The sequence below is a fragment of the Anolis carolinensis genome, chromosome 4, assembly GCF_035594765.1.
Source record: "Anolis carolinensis isolate JA03-04 chromosome 4, rAnoCar3.1.pri, whole genome shotgun sequence".
Taxonomy (NCBI): Eukaryota; Metazoa; Chordata; class Lepidosauria; order Squamata; family Dactyloidae; genus Anolis; species Anolis carolinensis.
Window position 1 is genome coordinate 161,821,066 of NC_085844.1, and position 20,912 is coordinate 161,841,977.

Below are 20,912 nucleotides of genomic sequence, written 5' to 3' on the forward strand. Positions count from 1 at the left end.
TTTTAATATTCCCAGTTCTGATGTCAGATGTGTGCCCATTTCTTTTTTGTTTGTCCTGTTTTCATGGGACAAGCTAAGATGTGCTTGTAGCAATGTCCTTCCGTATGTACAGTTAACAGTTCTCAAGAGGAACCATCAGAACGGGAATCTGTGGTGAGATTGTGGTTTTTGGTACTTTCTGGAAATAGATTCCACATTCAGTCTTTCTTCTTAAAACATTTCTGAAGTTTAAAGCCGTTGTTCCGCATCCTAGTCTCCAGGGCAGCAGAAAACAAGCTTGCTCCCTCCTCCCTATGACTTCCCCTCACATATTTATACATGGCCCTCATGTCTCCCATCAACCTTCTCTTCTGCAGGCTAAACATGCCCATCTCTTTAAGCCGCTCCTCATGGGGCTTGCTCTCCATTTCAGTCGCCCTTCTCTGGACACCTTCCAGCTTGTGAGTATCTTCCTTAAATTGCGGTGCCCAAAACTGGACAGTATATGTATGTATCCACGGAGTGCCCCCTCCCCCAAATGTATACCCCCTTTAATGGCTGATGAATCTGGGGGAAAGATTGGAAAGAGGCCGCCCCCCGCCCCGCTCCTCCCGGGAGGCCTTCTTCCTCTTCGCCTCAGCCGGCAGGCGGAGCTGCAGGACGCGCGCGGGCCCCACTCCCTCCCTCGCGGGCGGCGCAGGGAATATGGGGAAGGGGAGGAAGCGGAAGGCGCGCCGCCTGCCGCCGCGAGGCGCTGTTTACTGGAGGGGAGGGGGGATGGCGCTGACGTTGAGGCTTGGCTCCGAGAGAGAACAAGGAAGGAGCGCCTCGGCTCCGGCGGGCTGAGCTTTCCGTCTCTCAGCAACCAGGTCAGCTCCCCCGCTCAGAAACGAATGGGGGGGGGTTAAGGCGAAGGCACCCGGATGGTGTGTTGGGAGGGGGGAAATACTGATGGAAAAAGGAGGAGGTGGCGTTATAATCCTCATGTGATCGGCGCGTGCGGAGGGGAGGAGGGAGGAGGAGGCTCACGCGCCCTGTTCGAATCCCACCCGCTAAAATGAACCTTGTGGGGAAGGGTGGGGGAGAAACAGAGAGGGAGTGAAAGGGGGATGTTTGTGCGCCTGCGCACGCTCACCTCCGTCGTCCCTCCCCTTCCTCGAGTTGCCTCAGTGAACGCGTGCGCGCACGTCAGATTGGTTTTCCTATCTTGGACACGTGCGCGCCTCTTCCACCATGTTGGTTCTCAGAGGGAGGAGGAGGAGGGGAAGGTTGAAAGGGGGAGTTCTCGCGAGGTCAGCCCTTGTTCCCGTGGGAGCTGGCCAGAAGCAGGGATGGCGGCGGCGCTGCGCTGAGAGTGATGGGTAATAATGGTAACGGGCAACCGGGAGGGAGGGAGGGAAAGAAGGAGCGGGCGGCCAACTTCCGAGCCCGTTGACGCGTGAGGAGGGGCGGGGCTTTTTCGGCCCCGCGGAGAGAGAGCGGGAGACGGAGGAAGCGCTGCGGCCGAGCGCCTCTTTCTCTTCCTCTCTTCCCCGCTTGGCCCGCTCGCCTTCCCTCCGGCCTTCCCCCCCTTTTCTTCCCTCACGGCTCCGAGGCGCCCCCTGTTGGCCCTTCGGCGCCATGGCGGGCATTATATTCCCCGAGATGCAACCCAATGGTTGATGGCCTGCCTTAGCCCCCAGAAATCGCTTCCCTCAGACTTCTGCCCCAAAACGGCCACCTGTGGCGGGAAGTATTTACTTAGCACCGTGAAGGAGGGAGGGGAAGAGGCTACAGCAGGCATGGGCAAACTTGGGCTTTCCGGGTGTTTTGGACTTCAACTCCCACAATTCCTAACAGCTTCAGGCCCCTTTTCCACCTCAGCCGCTTAAGGCCCAGGTTTGCCCACGCCCGGGCTACAGTGTTATTTCCTCACATGTTTACTGGTTTGTTTCTTGCTTTCGTTCGGGTCGAATTCAGTTTGGCCTGCAGAACCATAATTGAGAATTCTGGTGAAGTTAGCCTTCTATTGCTTTTTGCTCTTATGTACCAAATGCGCCCACTGCTCTTCACTACTTTTTACTTTGCTTGTATGTTTATATTTCTTTCAACCCCATGCATTTAAAGGGTTTTTTAAGCCAGGGAATAACCAAAGATGTCTTGCTAGCTCTTTCTTCCAAAGTATAACCTTTTCAGTACATACTGAATATCTCTTATTCCCAAATCCAAAATACAGGCAGAGCCAGAGTTACAAACATTTGACTTACAAATGACTCCTGGTTAAGACCAAGGGTGAGACAACAGGAAGTGAGTGCCCTTATAACCCAGAATATCAAGGCAGATAATAATAATAATACTAATAATAATAATAATAATAAACCTTATTTATATCCCATCACCCCAAAGGGGCGCCACAAAAGCACCACAAGATGCATCATCTTCTTCTATCTATCTATATATATAAAAGAGTGATGGCATCAGGGCAGTGGACAAAACAACAAAACTAAAGGCCCCCCAACCTCGAAATTTGACAACACAACCCATCATTCACGGCTCTAGGTTGATACAACAAAAAGAAAAGAAAAATAAAGTCCTAATTACAGGGAGAGGAATAATTGTTTTTATCCAATTGCTGCCAGTTAGAAGGCTAAGCTCCACCCACTTGGTCTCCTAGCAAACCTACTCAGCCCAGGGGACAGCCCAAGGGACAGGCCTCTTCCACAGATTATCAGATTTTAACTGGATTATATGGCAGTGTAGACTCAAGGCCCTTCCACATCTATATAACCCATTTAGAATCTTATATTATCTGCTTTGAACTGGATTATCTTGACTCCACACTGCCATATAATCCACTTCAGTGTGCATACTAAACATAAAGACAGCCATACAACAGACATTCAATACCACCACTACCTCAACAATTTCTCACCAACACCACCAGATAACGCCACAGCAACGCGTGGCCGGGCACAGCTAGTACAATATAAAATGGTACATGAATATAAAAAATCTTATAAAATATTAATTAAAAATTATAATAACAACCACAATCAACCTATAACATAAATCAAAATAGCACAATTTAAAAACACAGAACATCTAAGGATAACTAGCTGTTATCAATTCATAACTAAAGTGCCAAATTGTCAACCTCAAAAGCTTCAATCGGAAGGATTGAAGGATGGGGGCTAATCTTTTCTTTGGGAGGATATTTCAGAGCCGGGGAGCCACCACAGAGAGATGGTGCTTGGGGTGGTGGTGGAACCGAGAGAAGGGCCTCCCCTGCCGATCTTGAAACCCACACTGGTTCATAGAAAGAGATGTGGTCTCAAAGATAGGTTAGGCCCAAAGCGTATAGGGCTTTATAGGTAATAACCTGTACGTTGAATTGAACCCGGAAACTTGTTGGAAGCCAAGTCAATATCTGTTTTGAACTGAGTTATCTGAGGCCCCTTCCACATAGCTGAATAAAATCCCACATTGTCTGCTTTGGACTGGGATATTTGGCAGTGTGGACTCATATTCCAATTCAAAGCAGATATTGTGGGTTATTCTGCCTTGATATTCTGGGTTATATGAGTGTTTGGAAGGGTCCTGAGGGCCCTTCCACACAGCCCTTTATCCCAGAATATCAAGGCAGAAAATCCCACATTATCTGAGTGTGGACTTAGACAACCCAGTTCAAAGCAGATATTCTGGGATTAAGTGCAGTGTGGAAGGGCCCTGAGTTCACACTGCCATATAACCCAGTTTAAAGCAGACAATGTGGGATTTTATACAGCTGTGTGGAAGGGGCCTGAGAAAAATCTACCCCTCAGAAAGGAAATTTACTCTTGGAAGAGTTTTCATGGGGAAAAGGTGTCTCCACTGAAGATTTCCAATCCTTGTTTCCACAACAAGCCATTTTTTTCAAAACCCAATTATCACAGGGACGGAATAGGAGGTAAAATCATCTGAACAGGGACACTCACAGTAGAACAAAACCACAGAGGTGTTCACCCTTTTTTGTGCTCTTCAAAGCTAAAATATGTGTATATTTGGCTGGAGTTACACTTATGAAATGTACCTGTTCTGACTTACATACAAACTCCACTTAAGAATAAACCTACAGAACTTGCGTTGTTTGTAACCTGGGGACTGCTTGAATTCCAAAATTGTGCACAGGGGTGGTTGAAATAGTGACACCTTTGCTTTCTTAAAGTTATAAAAATATTGTGCTAGCTTACTTTAAGGCTGTGTGTATAAGGTCTATACTTGTGTCCCCTCTCCGAGATTTCTTATTGTGAATGCATATCCAAATATTCCAGAATGATAAATAATCCAAAATCCCAAACACTTCTACTTTCCAATCATTTTGGATAAGAGGTAGTCGACATACAGATGTCCTCAAAATAGTTTAGCTGAATAGAAGAAGCCAAGGCAAATGTATAATTTTACCTCAGTTCTGCAAACTCATATTGTTGGCAGAACTTGTAATTATTTTAGCCATTTTTAAACCATGTATTCTCAATTGTAAAAGGTTTTTTTTCCTTACAGCAGGTATTATTACCCTGTTTCCCCGAAAATAAGACAGGGTCTTATATTAATTTTTGCTCCCAAAGATGCACTAGGTCTTATTTTCAGGGGATGTCTTATTTTTCCATGAAGAAGAGCTCACATATATAACAACAAAATGAACATTTATTATATACTGTAAAGTAGTTGTCATCACAAACCAGCATAACCAGACAAACTATGAATCCTATCAAGAATTTCTTGTTACTACCATTATTTACATGTACAACAATCTATGGTACCTCTTGCAATTTAGGTTTCACAAGGTTTCCACGCTGATTTCACTCTATTCTAGTTTCAATGTAGTTATGAACGATGAATAATATAATATACTATAATAATAATATGATAATATAATAATAATATAATGATATACAATATGTTAATGAGATAATATAATATAGGATATAATAATAACAGAAAATGATAATAATATGGTATTAATAGGATAATATAATAATGGGATATAATAACAGAATAGCATAATAATATAATAATAATAGGATAATAGAATAATAGAATGGAATAGAATGATATAAAATATATTAATAGGATAATATAAAATGGAATATAATAATAATAACAGAATATGCTAATAATAATAAAATAATAATATGATAATATAATAGAATAATAGTATAGAATATAATGATATAAAATATATTAATAGGGTAATATAAAATGGAATTTAATAATAACAGAATAATAATATAATAATATGAAAATATAATAGAATAATAATATAATGATATAATAATAATAATAGAAAAATATAATATAATGATTTAAAATATATTAATAGGATAATATAATAATGGGATATAATAATAGTAACAGAATATGATGATAATAATATGGCAATAGAATAATAGTATAAAATAATCAGTTTCATGGCATAGGATAGGAAGATGAGAGGAGAATCCCAATGCGTCCTGTACCTTTAAGGGCAGAAGCAGCAGGACGAAAGCCCTCTTCCTTCCCTCCCTCCCACCCTCCCTTGCCCGGGCTCCAGGAGCCAATCAGAAGCCTCTGGGAAGAAGAGAGCATGGCCAGCATGGCCAGGACGGAGAAGGAAGAAACGGCAGCGCAGGCAGCAGCCACGGAAGGTTTTTCAAGCCACGGCTGGGGGACAGGCAAGGAAAGGCAGGGAGGGAGGGAGGCACAGAAAGCAAGCACTTTCCCTCCCTCCCTCCCTCCGGTGTATGAATGAGTGCTGGTTCTGCCCTGCAGCCATGCTTCCCAATGGAACTCTGCTACAGCCTTAGTTGCTAGGTCTTACTTTCAGGGGAGGCCTTATATTTGGCAATTCCCCCAAAACCCTGCTAGGTCTTATTCTTTGGGGAGGTCTTATTTTCGGGGAAACACGGTATGTAGTAATTTTGCTGTGTATGCTCATGAAAGCTGGACAATGAAGAATGCTGATAGAAAGATAACCAACTTATTTGAAATGTAGAGCTGGATACCATGGACTATTAAAATGACAACTAAATGAGTCCTAGAGCAAATTAAGCCTGAATTTTCCCTAGAGCACAAGAGGGCTAAATTGAGACGATCATACTGGATGGGCATATCATGAGAAGGCATAACTCACTTGAAAATACCATAATGTTTGGTATGCCAGAAGGTAATAGGAAAAGAGAAAGACCAAATTCCAGATGGATAGACTCAATTAAGGAAGCTGTGTCCCTTCCATTGCAAGACCTAGGCAAAGTCATTGAGGATGTGGTGACTTGGAGATCTCTTATTCATTAGTCGTCATCAGTTGAAGTCGACTTGATGACACTTACCAACATATCATGATTCAAGGATTTTCTCTGTATGCCTCATGTAAAGCTAAAAGCAGAATTGCATGGAAATTTAAATCTTAGACGTTACTGTAAGTGGTTGACAATGGGCTGTTGCTGGTCAAGCCATTGGTTACTGGTTGCTATTAAGTTTCCAAGGAAAAAGATGTTGTCAATGCATACAAATATTGTACAAATCCCTGGAACAAAAAGAAATTGCTAGTCCTCCACATTTGATAGCTAGAGATACACTATTTTAGATGATTTTGGCATAGTGCAGTACATAATGTACTGCAATATTTTTCTATAAACTTGTTTGTCCTGAACTGTTTGAATTTATCTTGTTCCTTTTGCCACAACCACCCAGCAAATGTGATTACATTGCAAGAACTCCTCTTACATATGTATCAACAGAATCACTGTTATCATTTATTTCACTGTGGAGGTTTAGCTGTCAGAAATGAATTGCTGAAGGAAATATAGCTAGCATAGCAGGAAATATGAAATAATGCCTTTTCTTTTACATTTTTGTATTGGGTAGATTCTGTATTAGTCAGTTGTAGCAAAACCAGTAAAATTCTGTGGCACCATAAAAAAAGATTAAACATACTGCATGTTAGTTGTACATGGTTTATTTTTAGACTTAATTTCAACAATCTGAATTTGATTGTTCAACTTGAGTTTGTAGATCACACTTTTTTTAGAAAGTTTTATATTTCAAAACAGTCATGTTCATTAATTCCAAGAGAAGTTCCTTTGAATTCGATAGGAGTTATTGTCACTGATGTGTTATGTATGAGCACCCGATTCTAAATGTTATTTGAAAGAATAATTATAGCATATCTGGTTGTATTAAATCATGTGTGATAAATATTGTTGTGGCAATTGTTCAAGAGATAGACCAACTGCTCATTGAAATATAATAAAATTCTGGTTTTAGGGATTTGAAACCTAGCAAACACTTTAAACAGTATCTCCCAAACCTGGCCCCAAAGAGTTCCAGGGCTTTCATTTGAAAAAAAAAAGGATTTTTTTTTCTGATTGTGCAAAATTATTTGTGTAATCTTTTAAGTGCAACTGAATTGTGTTGTGTTAATAAAGTTTTTTAGTGTTATTTTTAAGTGAAGCATTATTATACACTTTTAAACTAGGGGGGCAGTGTCATGTTACTACAGCACTAGTCAAATTATGCTGTGTGCTAAAGTGCTGAGAAAGCGGTTACTATGTCCAATCTAAGTAATTATTTGCTGGTGTCACACTAGAATTGGGTTGCTGTTGTATTTCTTTTTCAGCCATGTTTTACAGCTTGGTGTTTCCTTACTAAATACCCTAATGGTCACCAGATACTGTTTGACCTTGGAAGTTAAGCAGGGTCAGTTCTATGTAGTACTTGGATGGGAGAATGCCAATTAATACCATGTTTTGTTAGACTATATTTCAGAGTAATAAACTGGCAGAACCACTTGAATATTCCTTGACTAAGAAAATCCTACGAAATTAAAGAGGTTGACATAAGTCAGTAGGCAACTTGAAGGTTCTTACATCACTATGCTTAAAATTAAAAGCCTTCCTTCTAATTGACCTTATATAACCATCAGGCCACCAGAGTTTCTACTAGTAATATTCAGAAAATAGATATTGCAATATGTTGAAGCTGATGGTGGGAATTTGGTATGATGGAGAATTTGTGCCAGTGTTTTAAACATTAAAATCTGCCAAAGGGAGATTTAGATATCTCTCTTAAATTCCAAATAGTGTACTGCAAGTCATCTGTTTAAAGGACCTTCTCCAGAGTGTGCATATGACCATCCTCCGAGAGAAACAAGCAACTATTAAGACTTCCCTTTGAGTCTGGTTTTAATTACACAGATAAGACTAGCTTCTTAATCTGTGGTAAGAAGTTTGGTCATATATATGGGTAATATTAGATCTGCATGATCATATACACTTGTTTTTATTCTTACATGCATTTTTAACAGAAAACTTTGTGAAACAATCACTGGGCTGAAAGTGCCACTTGAGCATCATATCATGCTTTAATTTTCTTATTAGATCCTATTTTTGTAAATCCTAGGGTGCTGTTGAAAGCCTTCATCATGTCTTCAGTTCCTAATTTCAGTAGCAAATATTTCCTTTCACAAGAGACATAGTCCCAGAAACAGCTTTCTCTAGTTTGTGCGCACACTGATTTATCGTGCTTCCAATCACTTGTTATTTCCACTATGTGTGACAACATTCTATTTATTTAGCAATATTTTTTCATATAAGTAATTTATATATGTTTAATACAGTCTTTCATTCTTAAATTCAAATTCCTTGTGCTTTGAAAAAAATTGGAGGGACTCTTAATGTTGAAAAAACACAAGACTTCAAAAAATGGGGAAAATCTCATAAATATAATCTCAAGTGTCTTCCAAATTTTGATTTAGTACAAAACATTTCACTTTTTTTCTTTTGGCATGTGTGAACTCTAGAACTTGTTGAAAAAGTAAGATTCTCAGTCCACTAAAAATTTCCAAGCGTTTGCCCCGCTGTATTTTACTACAGTATAAAAACCCTGTTTTTCTCAACTCCCCAATCAGATTTAGTAACAAACACTTGAAATGTGCTAAATACATTAATTTTAATAAGCTCCATTGCACATTTTCTTGTAATTGAATCAAATTCAGAAACTAGAGTTGCAGCCAATATTTTTCCTTGAACTTGTGTTAGCCAGCATGCACCCGAATTGCTGTTCATCCACATCAAGCCAGAAAGGAATAGAATTCTAATTTGAGGCAATGTCTGATTAGAGGGAATATTTTCCAGAGTGGTATATTGGCAAAAATGTTTATCATAAGAATAACTTGGCAAAGTACTTCTCCTTTATGGTTGCATTGTTGGAGCAACTTGTATTGATAATGTTAGATATGTTGAAATATGGTTATGAAATTATGATCTACAAAATATTTTTGTGGGTTTTTCACAATTTGAAGTTAATCCTGAGGGATAGAAGTTGAGCAGTGATACTCGTATATAACCCCAGATAATTTAGTATGTGTACTTCATTTCCATTGCTTCTAGAACTATTCCCAGAGATGATGTTTCCAGATTTATTGAGCATGTGTCAATGCTGTATCACCTAGAGATCCTTTCCGTAATGGTTACAGCTGTCTAATAATAAATAATACATACTTTATAGACCACCCTCTTTCTCTGAGGGGACTCAGAGCAGGCAATCCAAATTCACATGCAGTAAACATTTCTGATGTGCTTGACCCAGTACCACAACGTGTAAGAGTGGGGAAAAGTAAACTTTATAACATGATAAGTTGGGTACGGGTTAATTGTTTACTTCAGAATATATAGAGATTACTTCCATCTTTGATATATTATTTTAGTTACTTACATCCTGCACCTCCACACAAATTTTTGTTAACCACAACTTTCAAAACAATTTTCAAATTTTCAGGGGTATGCCCCCCCCCCCCGCCCCCATTCCTAGCCTAGTAGATGAAGGCCCATGGAGAAGTGCTCAGTTGGTAATCAAAATGGTTGCCTGGATTCCTGCAAGATACTGATCAGGATTGTTCATATGTTGAGTAATTGTTTGAGTCTTAAGCTTCTTGGAAACCAAGAGTTTTAGTACAGGTAGGATGTGATAATTATTCTATTCAATTGTTTTGTTGTTAGAAAGTGTATAGTTTATTTTGAGCATGTAAACATTTGTGAAGTTTACAGGATATTTCTATAGAAAAAACTGCTCATAAACTGCATATTTTAAACTGAATGTCTTGATTGGGTATAATTGGAGAAAAGTTTTAAAAAGTTTGAATAGGCAGAAATTGTAAGAGTTACTTTTGTAAATAAGCACACAGATTGAAAAAAGTACATTTAATCTGCTCAAATTTCAGTGTGGGAAGAAAACAATGTGAATTAATAAAAATTCAGAAGAAAATGCAATCAGGTTTTGGAAAATCTTACAGAAAAAGAGGCAGAGATTTTTACATATTTTTGGTCAAACTAGTTTTTAAACATATTTGGCAGCCCCATGTAAGAGATATTGTAGTAATTCATCCTTGAAGTTAACAGTGACCAGCCTGTTTAAAGTCCAGTAGTTCCTGGATTCAAATGAATTGTGAAACATTCCAACTATTTTGAAGAATAGAAGATCACCAAATAAATACTTTATCTGATCATTACTTTCCAAAGCAGAATGCAGTTGCATATGGGTTCTCTATAAACAAAGCACCATATGCCCTTTCAGTTTCCAATGAAGTTATTTCCCACCCTTCCCCCTTCTGCATGTTTATGATCCTGTGTGAACTCAGAATGAACTTCTTTGCTTGTTCAAATATGTAAAGGTTACAGGATTCATGATATGGAATAAAGGGTTTATTGTGTTTGTGAGTGAGACATGTGAAAGTATTGCTAATGGTTGTATGATGTATACATTTGTGCTTGGAAAAAACTCCCAAGAATAGCTAATTTATTATAATGATAACTCTGTATATTGTCAAATTCTGAAATATGATTTTGGAAATCTATAACTTTTGGCTGAATATTGTATGGAAGCGTGAGTGAAGAATTTAAAATGTGACTGTATATTTTTATGTGCCTACATTGTTACTTCATCTTAGCTGAATGGTCCAGAATTAGTTCAGCTTTGGTTTGTCCTTTCAAAGTGTGTAAAATGGGCAATTGATTTTTGTAACAGTCTTGAAACAAGTTATGGATGTTCAATGTGCTGCTAGTTTGACTTTTAGTTTCATATAGAGTTGATTTTTGGAGACAATTCTGATAAATTTCTCCATAGAAGTAACATTTAAAAAATATCCCTAGCACCACTTCAGGAGAATGTGACTTATCCTGGAAAATAGTGTCAGAGATTGGAAGGGAGAGGACGCTACAAGGACAAACATCTCCGGTTAGCCACTAATTTCTTGTACATTTTTGTGAGTATGTAAGTCATACATTTAAATAGCCTCTGAAAGGAGATTGAGAGTCAAAACTACAGTGAGTCTTCCACGTTTGTCGGTTTCACTTTTAACTGGTTAATTAGCTTCACTTCCTGACACCAAACCTTTTTGCTTCTCCTCTGCTGTCATTCCAACAGTGCCATATCATCATTGAAATCAATCACTCTTTTCACCACAAACCTCTGCCTAAATTTTAAGCTTTAGCCCACTGATCCACCTCTTTCCCTGCTAAGTCCTTTAACTCCTCATCACCAACATATAGTCATGTTAAGGTGTGTGGTACAATGACAGGCAGTGGAGTCCAAGTTGTCCTACTGGGCAGGAGGGGAGATGAGAACTGGGGGAAGAAAAGAAGTGAATGGGGAAGCAATAGATGGGCAGAGAAGTCTTTTAAATTCAGATTGTTGTGTCATAAGGCCTGTCAGAATCTGTAGTGTATGTTTTGTATGTGTGTGTTTATGTGTGGTACACTTATTCAGGCTTTTCTTAACTCCTGTGAATGTGGAGGGCCAATTACACAACCCAACAAAATCAAACTTTTTGTAATAATCAGAAATGAGAGTAGCACATCACCTCAACTTTCAAAAATACGATGAATGGTACATTACAGAGGAATACTGTGAAGTCTACACATTTCACATCATATTCATGTAACACAAGCCAACAAGTACTTTCATCAGATATAATTTTGGTCATTCTTATAGAGTTTTTTTGCGCTGAATTCAGATTTGTGTTTATTTTTTCTCTGTCACATGTAGTTTTTGCAATGAGGCTAATCAAATATTTACACACAGATATCAATAGAATCCAATTAACCACAAGCCAACAAGTATTTTTCATCAGATATAACTTTAGGTCATCCTTATAGACTTTTTTGCTCTGAATTCAAATGTTTTTATTTTTTTTCTGTATCACGTGTAGTTTTTGCGATGAGATTAATAAATTAATAATGCATTTACACACTAATATCAATAGAATCTAATTGATATCCGTATGTAAATGCATTAATTATTTGAATAGCATCATTATTAACGGTTGTCAATATTGCCCTAAACTTGTTAGTTCCACAGTGAAATTTGTTTGTTCATTGGATTCATACTCCTCCTTTCACATGGGATGGGATTTTTCATTTCCTCTTCTGGGCAGCAGCCTCATGTTCAGTGTTGGATTTTGTTTCTCCCTCAGCCCGATTTGTATGTTTTTCCCTCCAGATTTCCCTTGGGGTTTTTTCTGCACTGGCTGTGTGAATCATTCTTTAGGTCCAGTCATACCTTTTTAATTGAGTGAATTAAAGGTGACCAGATGGTGATAATGTAAGTCTCATGAAACCTGAGGGAGATTTTGGCACTGGAAATTTCATCAGATCCAAGAACTTTACCAAGTTGCCTCAGACAGATCAACCTCTCTCATCAGATCAATCTCTTTCATCCCATAGGACTGTTGTGACAGCAAACAAGTAGAGATAGTCCATTTATATACGATAACAAGCTCCTAAGAAAATGAAAATTCAGTATGATGCTCTCCTGCTGGTTAAACGCCTCTAAGGGAAGGACATAAAACAGACTGTAATCACATTAATATGAATTCTTCATGAATGCCTTATGCTCGTTTAAAGCCATTGATTCTGGGAACCATCACTATGGTAGCAAATTCCATAGTTTCAACTATGTACTCTTTGAAGATCATGTTCTGCAATTCCTGAATCCCCATCATTTGATTAGGTTGGATGAAGCAAGGTTCAGTTTTTATGAGAACTCTTACCTAGTTCCTCTTTATTATTCATCCTTTATAAACCTACTAGCTGTGCCCAGCCATGCGTTGCTGTGGCGTTGTCTGGTGGTGTTGGTGAGAAATTGTTGAGGTAGTGGTGGTATTGAATGTGTGTTGTATGGTTGTCTTTATGTTTAGTATGCATTTGGTTGTTTGTGTACTGTGAAAGTGGTGAGGATAGAGGGGGTCTATGTCCCTGTGTAGTATTGTATAGTATTTATACGTTGTCCATGTGTTGTGAAGGCTTGGATTGTGTCCTGCTGCATAGTAGAAAGGATTGGGCTGGATGGCCCTTAGGGGTCTCCAAACTCTTGGAGTCTATGCTTCTATTATCATCATCATCATCATTATTATTATGTAGAGGCTGGATGGCCATCTGTCAGGAGTGTTTGGATTGTGTCCTCCTGCATGGTAGAAGGAAGTTGATCTGGATGATCCTTAGGGGTCACTCCAAACCTTAGGATTGTATGTTGTTGTTGTTGTTGTTGTTATTATTGTTGTTGTTATTATTATTATTATTGTTGAGAGGCTGGGTGGCCATCTGTTGGGAGTGCTTGAATTGTGTCCTGCATAGCAGAATTAGGTTGGACTGGATAGCCTTTAAGGGTGTCTCTTAACTGTCTGATGCTATGAATATTGTGCAGATATTGGATGGCCATCTGTCAGGAGTGGTTGGATTGTGTCCTCCTGCATGATATAAGGAAGTTGAACTGGATGATCCTTTGGGGTATCTGCTAACCCTAGGATTGTATGATATTCTTCTTCTTCTTCTTATTATTATTATTGAGAGGCTGGCTGGCCATCTGTTGGGAGTGCTTGGATTGTATCGTCCAATGGCAGAGTTGGGTTGGACTGGATGGCCTTTAGGGGTCTCTCCTAAAGCTGATGTGGGGGAAAGGGTCTGCAAGGCGAGGAAGGGAAGGAACAGGAAGGAAAGGAAGCCCTTCGGGCCTGGGGTCCAAGCAGAGCTTCTCCATTAAGTTGTTGGAGGGTAAGTAACTGCTACCCCCGGAAAGGGCCCTGCGACTGGCCTTAGGCTACTCCCCCATGGGGCTTGGAGGAGGGGGGAGGAGGGAAGTGCAGAGCACACTATGAGAACCACTGTATTAGGCCCATTATGGGATTTTAGTGTTGTTGTTTTTTTTAAAAAACCGCTATGATTTTCATCTGCTAATGTTTTGTGTATTGTGTATTTTTAAAAATATTATTTGTCCATCACTTTGAGGGCCAGGAGAATATGGAAGTATTTTATTCACACTTGAACAAAATATACAAATAAGTTTTAAATTGCACAAGAAATTTCAGAAATACCCATGACCCTCAAAAAATAGATATACTGGATGAAAGTGGAGCAAAGGTAAAATCCAACTTGGGACAAAGTTTGAGAACTTCTATCTAACATAATAAATGTTTGTTTTCTGATTATTTTTCACATATAGTAAAGGGAAATGTTTTTCAGTCACTGCAAAATAAAAGGAAATTGGTATTTAGACAGGTTTTCAATTTTGTAATAATTTAGTCCTAAATTTATTTGAGTGTAGATGATACAAATAAGACTTGATAAAAACTCAAAGAAATGGGTAAGAAAAAATCTTTGTCATTAATGTTTCAATATTTATAACTATATTCATCTTGGAGACTTATATACTCCTCCATATCCACAAAGTCATTCATTCATGGCTTGAAAATATCTTCCTCTTTCCCCAAAAGCTTTAAAAATACCATATATACTCATAGATAAGCCTCCCTTAGCTTATAATGGGGTCAAGGCTGGGGAGCGGAGCCTGGAGGCCATTGCTTGCAATATATGATATATTTCCCTTTCTTCTTATCCTCCCTTATCAGTGTGTTTTCTTTTGCAAAGCCTCCTTCGCTCTAAACCTAGGGAATGTTTTGAAAAGGGAAAGGAGGGGGAGAGAAGCCCTTGCAAGTCAGGAAGAAGAATATTGGTTAATCTCTCCTACAGATATATATAGGCATCTCCCCCTGCAAGCCCTATGTCCCTCTATATCTGTATCTATTTATATAAATTAATTTTATATATGAATTTTCCTGTCATATGTTTGTAGTTCTTTGCAAATCCTATATACATATCGGTATCTAGAGATTTCCATGTACTTGTATATCTGTATATGTATACATTATTTTATATATTAATTTTCCCTTCACATGTTTGAGTGTCTCTGCAAATCCTATATAGATATATCTATATAGAGAGAGATGTCTAGATAGCTATGAATATATATAGGCCTTGCAAATATTACAGGGGGGAAACACGCGTGTGCGCACACACACACACATATATATGGACATGTCTAGATATATGGGGCTAGCGAATATTGCAGGGGAAATGCACACACACACAAATACATATATAGAGAGAGATGTTCGGATAGATATAAACATAGATATATAGGGTATGCAAATATTGCAGGAGGGAAATGCACATATATAAAGAGAGGATTTGCAAATGTTTCAGAGGAAGATAATTATATATCTGTAGCTCTGCATTGTTTATATAGGCATTGAATGTTTGCCTGTTACTATGTTGGAACCTGGCCTGAGTCCCCATGGGGAGATAGGGCAGGATACAAATGCAGTTTAATTATTATTAGTAGTTTATAAATGTATTGTTGATACCATATGGTTTTTGTTGACCCTACTTTTCTACTTACAGAGCTAGTTTACGGTTTTTCTTAGAAATACTGAAAATATTCAAAAACATTTAACCTACTGATACTTCAATTAATGTAATTTTATTGGTATCTATTGGCATCTATTTTCCTAGGACATAGCATATAAAGGAACTTGAGAACCAATAGGGATATCTATAGAGGGCCCTGGAACTACCTGAATGAACACCAAGAATACATTCAGATCCAATGACCTGTTCTACAATGAAAAATGAAAGAGTGCTTATGAATTTGCATGGTCTTTTGACTTCTATTTATGACACAATCCAACCCCAATTAGGTTGACTGGGCTGTGTCTAGCCTTGACAGGAGAGTTTTATTTTCTCTAACACCCTGTTTCTAAATAAGGTTTCTGTGAAATATATTTGGAAGAACAGTGCAGATTTAGTTGTCTTTATCTTGTGTTTAACAGGGAATATTCAGTAGTTATCTTGTTTTGTTTCACTTTCTTTAAACTTTGGAAGATGGTGCAGAGGTCCTGATTAGTTAGTCCTTTGGTTTTTTGCTATTGTATAAGGAAGCAGCTTCATGTTCTTAAACTATTTTTCAAATTTTTCATGGGTATAGTGATACTGAGGTTTTTCCATTTTTTTTCTTTTGAATTTCTGTTTTAAATCTCAGGCACATACTACCGTTTCATATTCAAAGCATGTTTTATTGTGCGTAATACAAAGCCTTGTGGAAGAATGAAATCTGAAATTGTGTGCTGTGACTGCTTTTACATCTCATGCTAAATCAACCTTTCTCAAGATGGTGCCATCTGTATGTTTTGGAAAACAGCATCCATAAGCTCAGCCAGCATGCTGATTATGGCATGGTTTTGCACAAAAACAATGAGTTGGAATTAGCATTCTCTCTCCTTAACTGCTGGGATGAAAAAGCATTTACAGTAGAGTCTCGCTTATCCAATGTAAACGGGCCGGCAGAACGTTGGATATGCAAATATGTTGGATAATAAGGAGAGATTAAGGAAAAGCCTATTAAACATCAAATTAGGTTATGATTTTACAAATTAAGCACCAAAACATCATGTTATACAACAAATTTGACAGAAAATGTGGTTCAATATGCAGTAATGCTATGCAGTAATTGCTGTATTTACAAATTTAGCACCAAAATATCACGATGTATTGAAAACATTGCCTACAAAAATGCGTTGGATAATCCAGAACATTGGATAAGCGAGTGTTGGATAAGTGAGACTCTACTGTAATTCTATTAAGACATAGTTTATGTCACATGGAGTAAGAAACTGTAGTTTATGTTATCTAGAGTTAGTTTTAAAGCAAGTTCATATCTGAAGTTGACTTTTAAAAGACTTACCATAGTTATTCCGAATAACAGTTCCATTGTATTAAATTCAACGAACACTGAAAATAGAAGGAAAAGCTTTCATATTCATCTTTGTAGCATGACAAAAGAAAGTAGATAGCTAAATACCCTGTTTGTGCTTATGGCGCACACTAGACAATGTTTTACTGTATTTTTATATTGTACTTAAACTACAAGAAGCTTATATTATCACACCATTGCTGGGGTGCTTTTTCTTTGTGAAAAGCAAGCAGAGGTTCATTCCATATTCTATTCAGTTTAGAAACTGAATACTGTTAAAATTTCATAGTAGTTGGACAGGATACTCGTAATTAGGATGACTGATATAAATAATCAAGAAAAAAGCATTCATACATACCTATATGTCAGAACCCTGCTACTAGAGCCTGGATGTGGCTCTGAGTTTCAGGGTCACTGACATTGATAAGACACCTGCGGCTCAGGACTCGGAGAAGAAACGGCTGCTGGACTTGGCGGGGAATTTGCGCGGGGTTTTACTGAGCGGGAAGAGACTTTTCAAATGAGGGGGAGGGTATATAAAGGATGGTTGGCCGGAGCCTCCCATTCTTGGCTTTTTTGATGTTCATGTTTCCTACAGTAAAAGTTTCTGGTGATATCACAGAGAGTCTCGTGTGTTCATTCAGGAGCGGCTGTGGTGAGCTGACACTAAGCCAAGAATACGGACACCATCCCGCTGTAGCGGTGAGGTGTAACATGCAAGTGGAGGATGAAGAGCTCTTGGGCGCAGGAGGAGGAAGGTCGGAAAGGGCCACTCCCGAGCCGGACGCTGAGTTCCACCAGCTGGCGGCCCTGGCGTCATCCACCGCTTATGCCCAGCCAAATGGGGTAACCCAGAGGCGTGGAGTGGTGCGGGGAGACAGCACCGGAGGAGAGGAAGGTTCACCTTCCCCAGGCCCACAAAGGATGGTGTTTCTGGAGGAGAGGATGTCGGCGATGGAGACCACCCTGGCAGTGATGTCGAGGGCGATGGAGCGCCTGGCGTTTTTGGCGGAGCCAGAGAGAGGAAGGGAACTTCGGGCTGGCTCAATGTGGGACGTGAGCGTGGGAAGCAGCCAGGGCTTTGCAGACCTCCCAGCACCGAAGGGAAGGGAAATGCGAAAGGAGCCCGGCGCCCGGCCCAAGACCCAAACAAGCCTGACGCGGGTGGAGGAGAGTGACGACGAAGGGGAAAAACCTCCGAGAATCCCAGCTACGCTCCCAGCTGAGACCCTGGTGCCCCTGGCGAATGCCGGGCGTGGCACAGGGCCAAGAGAAGCAGCAGCGGGGCCCACTGGTCCGCAAGGGGGCTTGCGACGGGCGGAGAATTGGGGATTGCCACCACAGGGACCCCTACCAAGACGAGAGGAACTAAGGATCGAGTTTGGGGGAGAGTCCTCTGAACTGGATTTTTTCCTGACCACGGTGAGGGGCTATATGGAGGACAATGCTCACACTTTTAGAACGGAATCCAGCCGGATACGGGCCATTGGTGCAGTGTTGAAGAGGGGAGCGGCCAGCTGGTACGTTCAGCTGCACGCGCGGCGCGACCCATGTCTGGGGTCACTCCGACGCTTTATGGGGGCCCTGGAGACCCGTTTCCGAGATCCACTGGAGCAGATCCGGGCGAGGGAGAAGTTGAAGACCGTCTCCCAGGGGCAGAGGTCGGTATCTGAGTATGCGGAGGAGTTCCAATGCCTCGCCGAAAAGGTGCCGGAATGGTCTGCAGTAACAAAGATAGAACTCTTCAAAGAGGGTCTCAGGCGGGAGATCCTCTCCTGGGCGGTGCATCGTGATGAGCCTGACACACTGCGTGGATGGATTCAGCTGGCGGGGCGCGTCGAGACATCGCTGGCCCAGGCGAGGAGGCACCGAGGAGGGCTACAGCAGCGGCCGCAGATGAAAGAGGGGAGCCGGAAGGAGGGATCAACCCCAGCCGGGAGGAGAACGGAGCCGACAGGGAACGTGAGCGCCAGCAGGAGTGGCTGCTTCGTGTGCGGCCGGTTGGGCCACAGGGCTGCCGAGTGCTGGCAGAGAAAAGGGGAAGGCGGAGGCCCGCCCAAACCAAGAGCCGTGGCAGGGAAACGCGCCGAGGAAGAACCACCGATGAGGCACCACTCGGGGGGGTTGGTAAGTCAGGACAAAGCTATGATAGTGGTCCCCATTCAGCTTGAAAATGGCAGCAAACAAGCAACCTGCAAAGCATTTGTGGATTGTGGATGTTCCAGGAACATCATCTCCCCTGAATTAGCCGAGGGATTGGGATGCGAAAGAACGAACCTAGAATCCCCAATAGCTTTTTCGCAGTTGGACGGATCCACAGCATCGGGATCGTTAGCTAAGTACAGTGCCGAAGATGTAAAGTGTAAGATAGGGAGTTCGGAAGGAAAGGTGTCATTTGTGATATCACAAATAGCCAGCTATAATGTTATACTAGGCATGCCGTGGCTGGGGCAGGCCAACCCGCAAATCAACTGGGAGGATAAGAGCATGATCTTCAGGATGAATTTGGAAGAAGGGAGCCAGGAAGGGGAGAGGGAGCCAGGGAAAAGGGGGGAGGAAGACTCTATCAGAATAGCAGAACTGGCAGATAAATTACCCCCAGAGTATCGGGATTTTGTGGACGTGTTTGATGAGAAGGAAGCAGACAATTTCCCACCGAAGCGGAGAGTTGAAGTGAAAATAGAGCTAGTCCCAGGAGCAGAGCTTCCCAAGGCAAAAATATACCCGATGTCAGCTAGGGAAAAGGAGGAACTGAGAAAATACATTGATAAAAACCTAGCGAGGGGTTTCATAGAGCCTTCAAATTCCCCTTTAGGGGCGCCTGTGTTGTTCAGGCGGAAAAAGGACCAAACGCTGAGGCTCTGCATTGACTACAGGGGCCTAAATGCAATCAGTACTGTAAATAAATACCCCCTACCCTTAGTGAAGGACTTGATCGCCCAGTTATCGGAAGGACAGATATTCACTAAATTGGACTTAATTGAGGCCTACCATAAATTGCAGATCAAACCAGAGGACAGGTGGAAGACGGCCTTCTCCTGCGCATTCGGATTATTCAATTATCGTGTGCTCCCCTTCGGTTTGTGCGGGGGAGGGGCCGCGTTCATGCAATTAATCAACGAAGTATTGCATCCATTGTTGTACAAGGGAGTCTTTATTTTTTTAGATGACATATTGATAATGTCTCGGACTAAGGAGCAACACGTAGAACTAGTCAGGGAAGTCCTACAAAAGTTGAGGGAAGCGAAACTGTATGCGAAGCTTGCCAAGTGCGAGTTCAATAAAGACCAGATAGACTTTCTGGGGTATAGGATTTCCTCCCAGGGAGTGGCGATGGACCCTGCGAAGGTGGAAGACGTGAGGGGGTGGGAAGCCCCCAAAACACGGAAGCAGCTGCAATCCTTCCTAGGGTTCGCAAACTTCTATAGAACATTTATCAAGGACTTTGCGCGCCTCACTTTGCCATTAACGGATTTGTTAAAAACTAAAGGCAGGGGAGAAACAGCCAAAGTGAAGGCCCCAGGGGCCAAACTGACATGGACAATAGAATGCCAGGAAGCTTTCGAAGCCCTTAAAAAGCGTTTTACTGAGGAACCTGTCCTACAGCACCCTGATATGTCTAAGGCCTTTGTATTACATTGCGATGCGTCAGACCGGGCATATGGGGCAGTTCTGCTGCAGAAAGACGAGGGGGGGAACCTGAAGCCATGTGGCTATCTGTCAAAAAAGTTTAGCGATACAGAAAAAAACTGGCCGATTTGGGAGAGAGAAGCCTTAGCGATTCTAAAAGCACTAGAGTGCTGGAGACACTTTCTGGAAGGAAGTGGAACACCGTTTGAGGTGTGGACTGATCATAGAAA

General features: G+C 40.9%; 1 protein-coding gene across 2 annotated transcripts in view; it reads left to right on the top strand.

The window, feature by feature from the left end:
• Positions 1 to 683: 683 nt before the first annotated feature.
• The window catches only part of zzz3 (zinc finger ZZ-type containing 3), a 91,291-nt gene continuing 71,062 nt past the window's right edge, over positions 684 to 20,912 (top strand). Inside the window, exon 1 of one of the 2 annotated variants that reach the window (XM_008114120.3) lies at positions 684 to 848. The gene's annotated coding sequence lies outside the window, so the exon portion shown is untranslated. Of the gene's footprint in view, positions 849 to 1,207; positions 1,341 to 20,912 lie in introns of those variants that run through there. The other variant, XM_008114118.2, reaches the window with a different exon arrangement.